This window comes from Platalea leucorodia (assembly GCF_965183815.1).
Source record: "Platalea leucorodia genome assembly, chromosome: 9".
NCBI lineage: Eukaryota > Metazoa > Chordata > Aves > Pelecaniformes > Threskiornithidae > Platalea > Platalea leucorodia.
This window is the reverse complement of record NC_138831.1, coordinates 25,697,748-25,708,760: the sequence shown is the minus strand read 5'-3', so window position 1 is coordinate 25,708,760 and position 11,013 is coordinate 25,697,748.

Below are 11,013 nucleotides of genomic sequence, written 5' to 3'. Positions count from 1 at the left end.
TGTTTTAGAAATAATTTTAAAGGTAAATACTTAGTCTAAGCAGTTCTTGCTCCAAAATGCTGACAGATGTAATGAAAACAACATTAAAAAAATAGCTAGCTGCTAGTATCTGATATCTTCTTAGTTCATGACTCCTGATAGGTGTGAACTCTAGGAAAGAAACTGACTTTTTGCCTTTATATTTTCACCTGAATTAAGTTGAATTAAGTCATTTTCTTGTGGTCTCCTGTCATAATACCTGCCTGATGCTTGCTCTTTGTGTTTATGTGAACTACTTGGGAGTTGGAGAAGACAGACAAAAAGGAGTTTCCATTATGCTCTTTGTGAATGACAGGACAGCAATGCTGTAGAGAGATATTCTCTACCTAAGGGCAAGAGACCTGCCCCACTTTCCCTTTTCAAAGAAAAATTTTGTGGGTAAAAAAGTCAAAGCATTAATTTGCAGAAAAAGAAAAGGAGATTTGAAGGGCCTGACAAACATCTAGCCTAGCAGCAGAACTGCAAAATTCCCTGCATCTTCCATTCATCTCTCTAAAAATCAGTCTTTGCTTCATGTGCTAGTTCTGAGCAAGGCAACCTGTTTAAAATAACTTCATAATGTGTATTAAAATGGTGCTTTCTTCTTATTATGACTGGTGCCTGTGTGGAATTATTTCCCTGCAGCTGGACATATCCAGTGATGTAACTGACACTGCAAGCTAATCAACTGTAGTTTGTTTGTGTCCAGGGGTCATGATACATAATTTAGATCTGACCTGTTGCATACCCTGGCTCTTTAGTAGATCTATATTGAAATGCCACTATTAATTCCATAAAGCCATGGGGTATTTTGCAATATTTATGTTACAAAATTACTGACTTCCTACAAACTGCGACTCAGTCTGGGGTAATATAGGGCTGGTAGGCTGGAAGGTCTGGTGTGATCATGGATATCAAGCATGTACAGGCTGCAAGAAGGTTTATATTGACTACCTGGACAAGGCTATGCAATTGGAGAGAAGAGGAAGAAACAGACTTAAAAACTGTTTTGCGTTATGGCTACAGCCATCTCTGATACTAGAGATGGAAAACCATCCAGAAAGAAATAAAGGATTTGGTTGGGCACACTCACTGAAAGATATTTAGGTAAGCTGAAGCTTTCAAAGTAAAGTTTTGATTTGAGAATTAGTTGTAGCAGTACATCTACTATGGCCATACAATCACAGGAGCAGCCATTAGAATATTTTTAGGGGCTGTAACAAGTGTCTGGGGAAGAGGGGTTTACATTTGTGGGTGTGTAATATTGGCATGACAGAACAGCTTTCTGTATTGTAGGCAGATAACTAATTCTCTCTACTTCAGAAACCATTTTGTGATTGATTACTATTGCATAACACAGGGGTAAGGAGGTTTATTGAATCCACTACATAATAGCCTACTTGCATTGCAAGTGGCTGGAATTGCTCCAGAGTAGCTTAAATTGTAGGTCTGCCTGACAGGCCCCAGGAATCAAGATACACGGATGGTTATTACAATGTAAAAGATTTGAAAATGACCTGAATATTTTGATTTACTATGAGCTTTCATGAAAAGCCAATGATCAAGACAAGTGACGGTGCTCTTCACTCTAGTCAGTAGCTTCTGGAAAGACTCTTTGCCTATACACACAGAACTGGTTGTGGGCTTAATGCATGAAGCACATCATACATAAGGAAATCTCTGGCCTCTGTTATTCAGAAGATCAGATTCAGTAATCACAATTGTCCATGTTGGATTTAAAATCTGTGAAACTAGTGATTAAAAACATTCTTTTGCTTAAGATGTGCTGCCTTGCTTGGCACACACATACTTGAAACAGAGTTTTTGAGAAAGAAAAGGTTTCAAGCAGCATTGGACTGATGCCAGAAGGAAATGAGTAAGCTCCTACCTAGAAATATGCAGAAACATCTATGCAAATGGTTTAGCATTAAAATAGACATGTCTGGAGTTTGTGAAAATGATCTGACCCAGGATATACAATTTAACAATACTCTTTTGGATTCATTTTTGATGCATTTAGAAGTGTAAGGCAGTTAATTTTCTCAGTGAAGAGCAACTACTACCCGTTATGTAAATTACTTCCATGCTGTAGTGCTTACTTCCCCTGGGCTTGCTGTCCTTCACGCACTAACACATTTCTCTACAGTGCATTGTATTCACAGTACACATCAAATTAGCTGTACGCTCAAATAAACCTCTTAACTGCTCTATTCTGCATTGTGCAAGCAGATGTTCACATAGAATAACGTGCTTTGTACTGTTTATTTAGGCAGCTAGTGTGACTGTTATACAGATGTTAGGTAGACTGTGCCTGACAGGATGGTTTTAGGGAGAAGAGGGCCCTGGTGGCCTTGGCCTCCCATGGGAGGGAGGTGGCTGGGGTGCTGCACTGCACTGGTGAGGCGTCCAAAATTGGCTGTGTCTTATCTGAATATGGAGTCCAAAGCAACAGCACAGCCACACATCATCTGGAAACCAAAGAAATCTGCACAGGGTTGACATCGCATGTCAGCATGGTCTCTAATTACAAACTATGTGTACGCAGATAACTGTGCAGTCCTCTAGCCTGACCCATGAAGCAAAAAACCGTGCTTTATAAAAATTATTGGCATTCCTCCCTGGAGAGTCTGTTGATCTTTTTTTTTTTTTTTAGATGACAGCCAGCCAGGTTTAATTCTGGAGTACACTTCCTGAGGAGACCTGGCACTGTTGGCTTAAGCTTTCTATTAACTCCTCCCTGTAAAGACTGCTTCCCTGTGTGCTTACATTGCTGCATCTGCGTTTCCTGTAAGCGGACAGTACTCTTCACGAAGTGTTACCACACAATGCTATCTGAGAAACTAGTTCCAGACTTTTATTTAAAATAGGAAATGAATGTCAAGAGTATGGATAGAAGAGACTCAATAGGAGGAAATAAAGCTCCTATTTTTATCCTCAGTCTTAGGCACTTCATAACTCTTACAATTTCAGGCTGAAATATCTTAGCTTAGTCTATTTCTATATATTAATTTCTCCTTTTAAAAGTCCCAGTAAAATCACTGCACCTTTTCTTAACCACAGCATATATGTGTGTGTGTGTGTGTGTATTTACACACTTCTACAATTAGAGAACACATGATTTTTATGCAAAAGTTGTTGTGAAAAGTTGTATAGCTGAAATGAGGTGGGATATAAAGTTGCAAGTTTGGCATTGTGAGGCTGGTCTAAAAGTTCTGATGAGCTTGAACATTGTCTTTATTAAAACTGTTTGTGAAATGTACTGTGATGTGCATTAATGATTTATCTTAGCTGGTTAATTACCTAGCTAAGAAAAGCACATGTTTGCATGCATCTGAAGCTGCATAACTTACAGCTACGTGCTGCAAAGTATGCAAATAACATACTGGTTTAAGAGGTGGTGCTGTGCTTTTAGAGGGTATTGTCACAAATCCTGGTTTAGGATTCTGCCAGGTATACAGGTAATTGACTTTAGAGGTGCCGAATCTACGTCTAGGTATGAATGTGTGATCAGGAATCAGTTGCATCTAAATTTCCAAACCGTGTTGTCATTGTTTTATTCTAGCTAACAGAATCTTCTTATTATCACTAAATTCTTTTTATAGATTTTATTACACAAAATAGATGGAGAATGATTTAAAAACCTCTGTGTGCAAAATCTGGGAATAATGTTTATTTTTGAAAGGTTAATTTTAACTTTTTTTCATCAAATGTATACTCAGTGATAGGTCAGAGATGACACATTATCAGTAATACATTTCAGAACAATGAGTTTAAAGAAAAAGCAAGCCTAATGTATTTTCCAGATGTTGTCAGCAGACGTGCCGCAGTGCTCTAGAAGAGAGAGTGGCAGGAGGTTACCTGTAAATATGAGTAAAGAATGCATCTGTTTAAAATGCCAGGTCTTTGTACAGGTGTGAATCTGAATTGTACGTCTTTCCGTAGCTTGCCAACAATGGAGTAAACAAGAGAAGTATCAGGCCCTATAGCTACTATTGGCAAAGTGTGATTCAATGAGAGGAATCATCCAGTTAACTGAAAAGGCCTCTGTATATGGAATTACTCCAAAATGTAATTCATGGAACAATACGGGCTATTGAAATGTAGGGTTTTTTTTTAAAAAAAAAAAAAGGAAAAAAAAGAGCTGTTCAAAGGGTTCTTTTGTATCACAGACTCATGCTTTTAGGAGTAGTTCCCAGCTCACAAGATGTACAGGGAGAGGAGAGAGGAAGGAAGGAGAAAAGAAAATCTCCCCACAAGGTAGAGGAACAGCTCCACAGCTGCTATAGCAGTGGTGAGACTCCCGAGGTTGTAAAGCACCTACCCTGCAAGAGGTAGGGGGAGGGCCAGAGGAACGAAATGAAGACTAGAAAAGTAGACTCCATTGCCAAGGTCCAGCCCATCCCCATTTGTTAGGTATTTTATTAATTTTACTGTCTTTAAAAAAAAAAAGTGATCCTTGCTAGATATCACAGTCTTACAGCAGTCGGTTTAAGTTTTTAGAGCTCTTGTGTTGTAACAGGATTGTGAGTGTGTGTAAGGCTGCACAGGCTGTAGGGCCTGAACCTGTTTTGTTTTGTTTGGACTCTCCCAAGACTGAGTTCAAGTTCCAGTGTGTGCAATGGGATAAGTTTATGTGCATTACATGTGCACTTAAATACTGAAAAAGAAGCTTATTAGTATGACTAATGTATGCGACAAGAGAGACCATGTGTCTCGAGTGGGCAAATAGTGAGGCTGTTTTCATTGCCAAGTAAGACCCAATTGCAGGGGGGCTGGACTAGATGACCTTTAAAGGTCCCTTCCAGCCCAAAGCATTCTATGATTCTAAGAGTGCCTAGTTAAAGTTATTTTTTCCAGAATTTCTGTAAGTTGTATGTTCCTAGATTCTTATGATTACTCAGGTTGAAAGTGACATCAGGAGGCCAGCTAGTCTAATCTCTTGCTCAAAGTAGGATCAGCTGTGAGGTCAGACCAGGTGATTTCGGCCTTTACCCTAGCCTGGTTTTGAAAACCTCCAAAGTTGGAGAGTCTCTTGGCAACCTGTTCCATTGTTTGTCCTCATAATGAAAAAGTTTTTTCTAGTGTCTAGTCTGAGTCTTTCTTGTTTCAGCTAACATCTCTTATCTTTGATCCTCCTATGAGGCACCACTGTGAAGAACCTGGCTCTGTCTCCTTGGTGAGCTCTTTGTAGGTATTGGGAGGCTGCTACAAGGTCCTCTCAAATTTTCATGTTGAACAAGCCCAGTTCCCTCGGCCTCTCCCTCACAAGACAAGTGCTCCAGTCCCTTGACAATCTTGGTGGCACTGTGCTGAACTCGCTCTAGGTTATTGATGTATGGTTTGTATTGGGAGCCCAAATCTGGATGCAGTTTTCTACAGGTGGTCTCATGAGTGCTGAGAGGTACAGGGGGATAATCACTTCCCACAATTTACTGGCTATGCTGCTGTTAACACAGCCCAGGATGTTGCTGGCCTTCTTTGCTGCCAGAGCACGCTGCTGGGTCATGCTCATCAGCCTTGAAGTGTTTTTTTGGTAGTTTCTTTGTCATTATAATGTTCCAATACATAAATTTATAGATATCAATTTACATCCATTTCATGTCTTTTTGCCAGTTTCATAGGCAGAAGCTTTTTGGAAAGCCAGGACTTTGACAGTGTAATTTTTTGTTTATTTGTTTGTTTGAGGAAACCACATGAAACCTTTAGGTCTGGATCATTTAAAATGATACCTGCACAATTTGATTGCTGTTCATTACTGAGACATGGTTTAAAGTAGCAAAAGGAAATTCCACCTCAAATGTATATTTCAAGGCCAGAAATCATTATCGTGATGATTTTGCTTGAATTTCACTCAGCACCACTTATAGTTTGCCCAGTAGCTTGGGTTGAACCAGAGCATATATTTTAGAAAGACAGTTAGTTTTGTTTAAGTCCTCAGCATTGCTTTTAAAATGGACATTGAAGGTACTCAACAGCTTTGGGATGTGGTAAACAATCAGCCTATGGACTAGACTGGACTGAAACCATTAAATATGATACATAAGGATTTTTTTTAATCGACTTAGACCTGAAAGTGCTGAGTGCCTTCAGCAGAACTTGTAGACACTTTCATTCCACCTGTGGTCTTCAGTCACTCATTCCCCTCTGCAGTTACGCTGAGTGATATTGGCTGTCTGTAGAAACACCGATTTATGTTGGTGTTTTAATGGCAGACTATCAGAAATAAATTGCAAATGTTTTTTTCTGTTGGTTCCTATCTTCAAGAATGTATATACATGCAAGCGATTTTTTCTTTAGAGACCTGTTGCCTAAAGAAAGCAGCGCCATCTGGCTTTTTCTTTCTTTTATCAACTGAATATTTGATGTGGTATATAAGAAAAATTTCCAATATAGCCAGCTTACTAGCACTATGTTGCCATGTTTTCACTTCATTAGGTCCTTATGCTTGCAATTATTTCCCGTTATCAGCTTTTCTTCTTTTATTTGCTGAATGACTTTTGTATTCTTATTAAATCGTGTGAATAATCTTCTCTGACTTAGAATATAATAATCAGGGAATTAAACCATAAGTCATTAATAGGTCAGAAAATAAAGAAAAAAGCTATCAAGAATATCATAATGTCAGTTACGTAGCCCAGAGATATAAAAACATCTTTGTGTTTACAAGGTATTTGTTGTAATTCATTTGTATCTGCTTTTGTTGTAAGCTTTGTGAGGAGCTTACATGGAACGTGATTTTAGGGTAACTGCCCCATTAAGATGCATATTTTACTTTTTAAACTTTGCTGTGTCAGTTTCTGCCATCTGCTGAACTGCGCTGCAAACATCTCTGTTTAATGCTCACATTACTCATATGAAGAAGTTGAGCATCAGTCCAGTGTTACAAACTGAAATACTGAAGTATGGAGAAAATTAACCAGAACTGATAAATATTGCTTTAAATGGGGCTTAGGTAGATTGGGTTTAGATCCAAAAGTGTGTATTTTAAAACCCCTGTCTAGTTGGAGATTAAAATTGATAGTTGTGCTTCTACCTAAAGTCAAGAACTGCTTGCATTGAGCATCTTAATGTTGAAGCTGGACTGAAATCTAAAGGCTGGAAAATTCATCTCCCTGAGGGCTCTGAGGATGTACCTCTGTTCCCCATCTACCCCAGAGCATGTGCAGTTTGTATTGACAAGACTGGGATCCCTCTAGAGTGCACAGGTAAGATGCTACTTCACTTTAAAACGTGGTCCTTAGAGAAGGCAAGTTGGTATTCTAGATAAAAATTTGGAGTTATGCCCAGAAGTGGAAGGTCCAAGGTCTCAGCCCAGCATAGAGCTGCTCAGTGTGTGCTTTGGACAGCATAGGGAAAGTCAATCTAAAATCACATTTTCCCTGATACAGCAAATTTTTCCAGGAGTGGTGGCACAACTTCAGCATGAGAGGTGCCAAGTGCCCCAACTAGCATAGAGTGAAAGCCATTGCTACAGTCTTTGGGGCACAGGTTTGAATCTCTCTTATTGGGAAAGGAATTGAACATAGAGAAGTACTCTAACAACTACACTGCTACAGTTTAAAAGGGAAACACCTCTGCTTCTTTATTTTAGAATAAAGAATTTCACCCACCTCTGTGGGGGGAAAAAGGTCATTCTGGTGTGTAGGCTATGGATCTTAAATGAAATTGAGTGACTTCTTACACTGTCTGAGGACAGAAGGAGTAAAAGTGGCTAGTTCAAACCATTTGCAAGCCAGGCATACTAATGAAAGTGGGCTCCAAAAGGAAATCTAGCATGCTGGCTACTTTGGATCCCGTTTTGATAGACCAGCTAGGTACCAAACACAGAATCCCCAGATTTCCTTTGGGATCAGATGCTTCAGGATGAAGTATTGCAGAATGTAAGTTCTGTACTGGATCTGGTTCCTAAGGGACTTTCAAGTGACTAAACACAGGCTACATTCGTGCTTGGAGCAGAATCCAGGTGTCCTCATCTGCAAGCCTGTGCTCTTATTCACTGTCAGCCTCCACATTTCCAGGGAAGGCAGTTTTTAAGGCATAGATGTAAGCAGAATTTAATCTTTTGGGCTAGAACTGTCTCTGTTGTAGGACTACATGTGAATCACTTCTGCAGTGCAGCTGGTTGCCAGGAGGTCTAACTGTGAAGCCCTAAATCTACCAGTCAGTGTGATGGATTGTAAAAGGGTTACAATAAAAGAGGAAGTCATTAGTACCTTCTGAGGATTTCCTTCTTGAGCACCACCATCATTTTTCTGACTTCCTAAGTAGGGAGAAGGAGTGAGATATGAATTTATCTTTCTCTCTGGCATTGCTTTTCTGCAGGATTGATATACAAACAAGAGGTAATCAATGCCTGAGAGACAGGAAATGTTCTAATGCTGGGGGCAAGGCAACTGTGGTTTGGATATTGCTGCATGCTGCATTTCTAGGGACTTGGTGTTTATTTCAGAACAGAAACTCTAAAGGCAGTGTGTAAGAATAATGGATGCTTATACCAACACACTGGACAATCTCAGAACCTTTATAAAGGCATTGCTACTAGAGACTCAAAGTACAAAACAGGAATTTTGAAATGGTTAAAAAAGTTTGACCAAGTAGGAGTTTCTGGATGAAGACAGAAATAACCACCTTCACATTTTTAGGAAAAGAAAACAGAGTCTCAGCCTAGCTTAGAAATGCTGCATTTTTTTCATATCTGTGGCCTATAAAGATGAATAAGGAGGATAAGAAGGAAATCTGTAGCTGGACTCCTTAGTCTGGCTGCACCATGCACTAGTCACCACGTTCTAAAGCCCTAGTTTATAGTATGGTGCAAATACTTAAATTATTGTCAGCAATTGTGGTTAATCACTTTCTTGGTAAGTAACATTGCGAATTTGCTCAACAAACGCTTCTGCAATGGTGCTGGCTATATGGAAAGTGAAACATTATTTATTACTCTGAACGTATACCTTCTTAAACAACTGCTGTGAGGATAAATACAAAATGTGAGAAATAAAACTGCTCTGATGAACTTAATTGCTGCTGGTCTGTCACTTGCTTACCTAAAAATGTGTTACTCTAAAACGTAGCAAACCTAGCATGAGGATGAAAAGCAAGTGCTTAAAACTGGTGCTGTTTTCCAAACCAATTGACTGGAAATATTGTATGAAAACTAAGGATTCAAATTTACCCCCATTTGAGGGATGCCGATTTCTGATTATATGTATGTTCCAAATAATTCTTGCCTTAGTGCATAGAAAAGACCAGAATTCAAACTCCTGAAAGCTTCAGCTTTGAGACCTTTGTGTCAGATCCATTTGCAGTATCAAAGCCCACATGATTCAGACACCAAGATGGACTTTAACATCCTGCTTCAAAAAAGCCCTAAATTTTTAAGTGTTCTTAACTGTTTTTCAGACTAAACATACTCAAGTACTTTTTTTTTTTTTGGTGGAGGCTTAAAAGTGGCTATATAACAGGATAAAATATAAGAAGTATGTGTGTGAGCTAGCATGTGAAGAGATCCATCTTGTTCTGTTCTTTTAGAACAACAGGGTCATTAGGAAACTAAATGAGATATTTATGTCTGTTTTCACTGAGAATGGTGGGACCAATGTGCTCTCAAAGTGGCTTTCCAGGAATTGAACATTCTTTGGTAACCTTAGGGCAAAGTCTGAAGATGAGTTCACAATTTCAGTCCTTCAAACACTCACAACACCCTGCCGCCAGATGGTATTTATCCAAGTCATAAAGAAAACAATGCAAAATAGAGATTGCCACTATTATATGTGATGAATTATTGGAAACCAGCTTCTAGGATTTTATTATTTTTATTGAAACAGCTCCATTTTATTAAAGGAAATTTAATTCAGTAAGTATACACAAAGCTTGTCTGTCAGTTTATCTATCTACTCCACAATATATTTTCTTCTTTTTTTTTTTTTTTTTTTTTTTTTTAATGTACATAAATCTGTCACAAGCAGAAAGGAAAGGGCATCTTTGGTCAGTGGTCTGAGTTTGTCCTGATGCTGTTCAGGATACAAAATACGTGCTTATATTACCATGTTGTAGTAATGATCCCAATAAATTACTTGCTTTGCTTTTAAGTGGTGTACCTCACTGTAGACAGTATTACTGTCCATTGAAGAAATTCATTGAAAGTATAATTAAGGACAGTTACACAAGACTTGAAAAAAATATAGCCCCATAGAGCCCAAACGGCACAACTTAACCAAGGGCATGTTGCAATTCCTTAACCTGTTTTGATTCTTTGAAAGGATTTGAAAATGGCTGATGTGTTTAATTTACATTTTTCACAATGCTTTTAACAAAGATATATCTTAAATCTCTCAAGTAATTGGAGGAAAGAGCCAAATTGCATTGCGAGTTAAACACTGGTTAAGTATCTGGAAACAAAGTAAGTAATGAAACTGTTTCTGTAAGTAATACTGCATCAGTGCTGAGGTCTAGGATATTTGCAGTTTTGGGAAGGGTGTGGGGGAGGCTGCTGCCTCTCTGCCAGGAGACCATTTCCTGCATCCCTCGGCCTGGGAGCAGCTGCTGGCGCAGAGCAGAGGCGGCAGCCACAGCCCTCCTGCTTTGAGACATGGGAGGAGCGGTGTGGCAGAGTGTATAACGCTTTCCCTCCTACAGGACCTTTCGTGCCATCACTTCAGATGAGCTGTGGATAACAAGGACAATAACCTGCTTGTATGCAGAGGCCATCAGATACCTTGATATTACTGCCCCTGCAGAAAAATCTGGATCTGCACTGAAACAAGAAAGCTACTCTCAGTGTTTCCAGTATAAGTTAGAAGCCAGAAATCAAGAGTATGGTGAAACCTGCCTTCAGAAATTACTCAAAGGATACAAAAGGCTTCTTACTAAAGGTAAATCAGGCCTGTAGACAGTACGTTTAGGCATAGCTTGGGTTAGCCTCTCAAAGTATGATTCTAGCATACAACTGCAGGCTTTTGGACAGGTTTTCCTGTTACGCAGCTGTAGAGCGAGCAA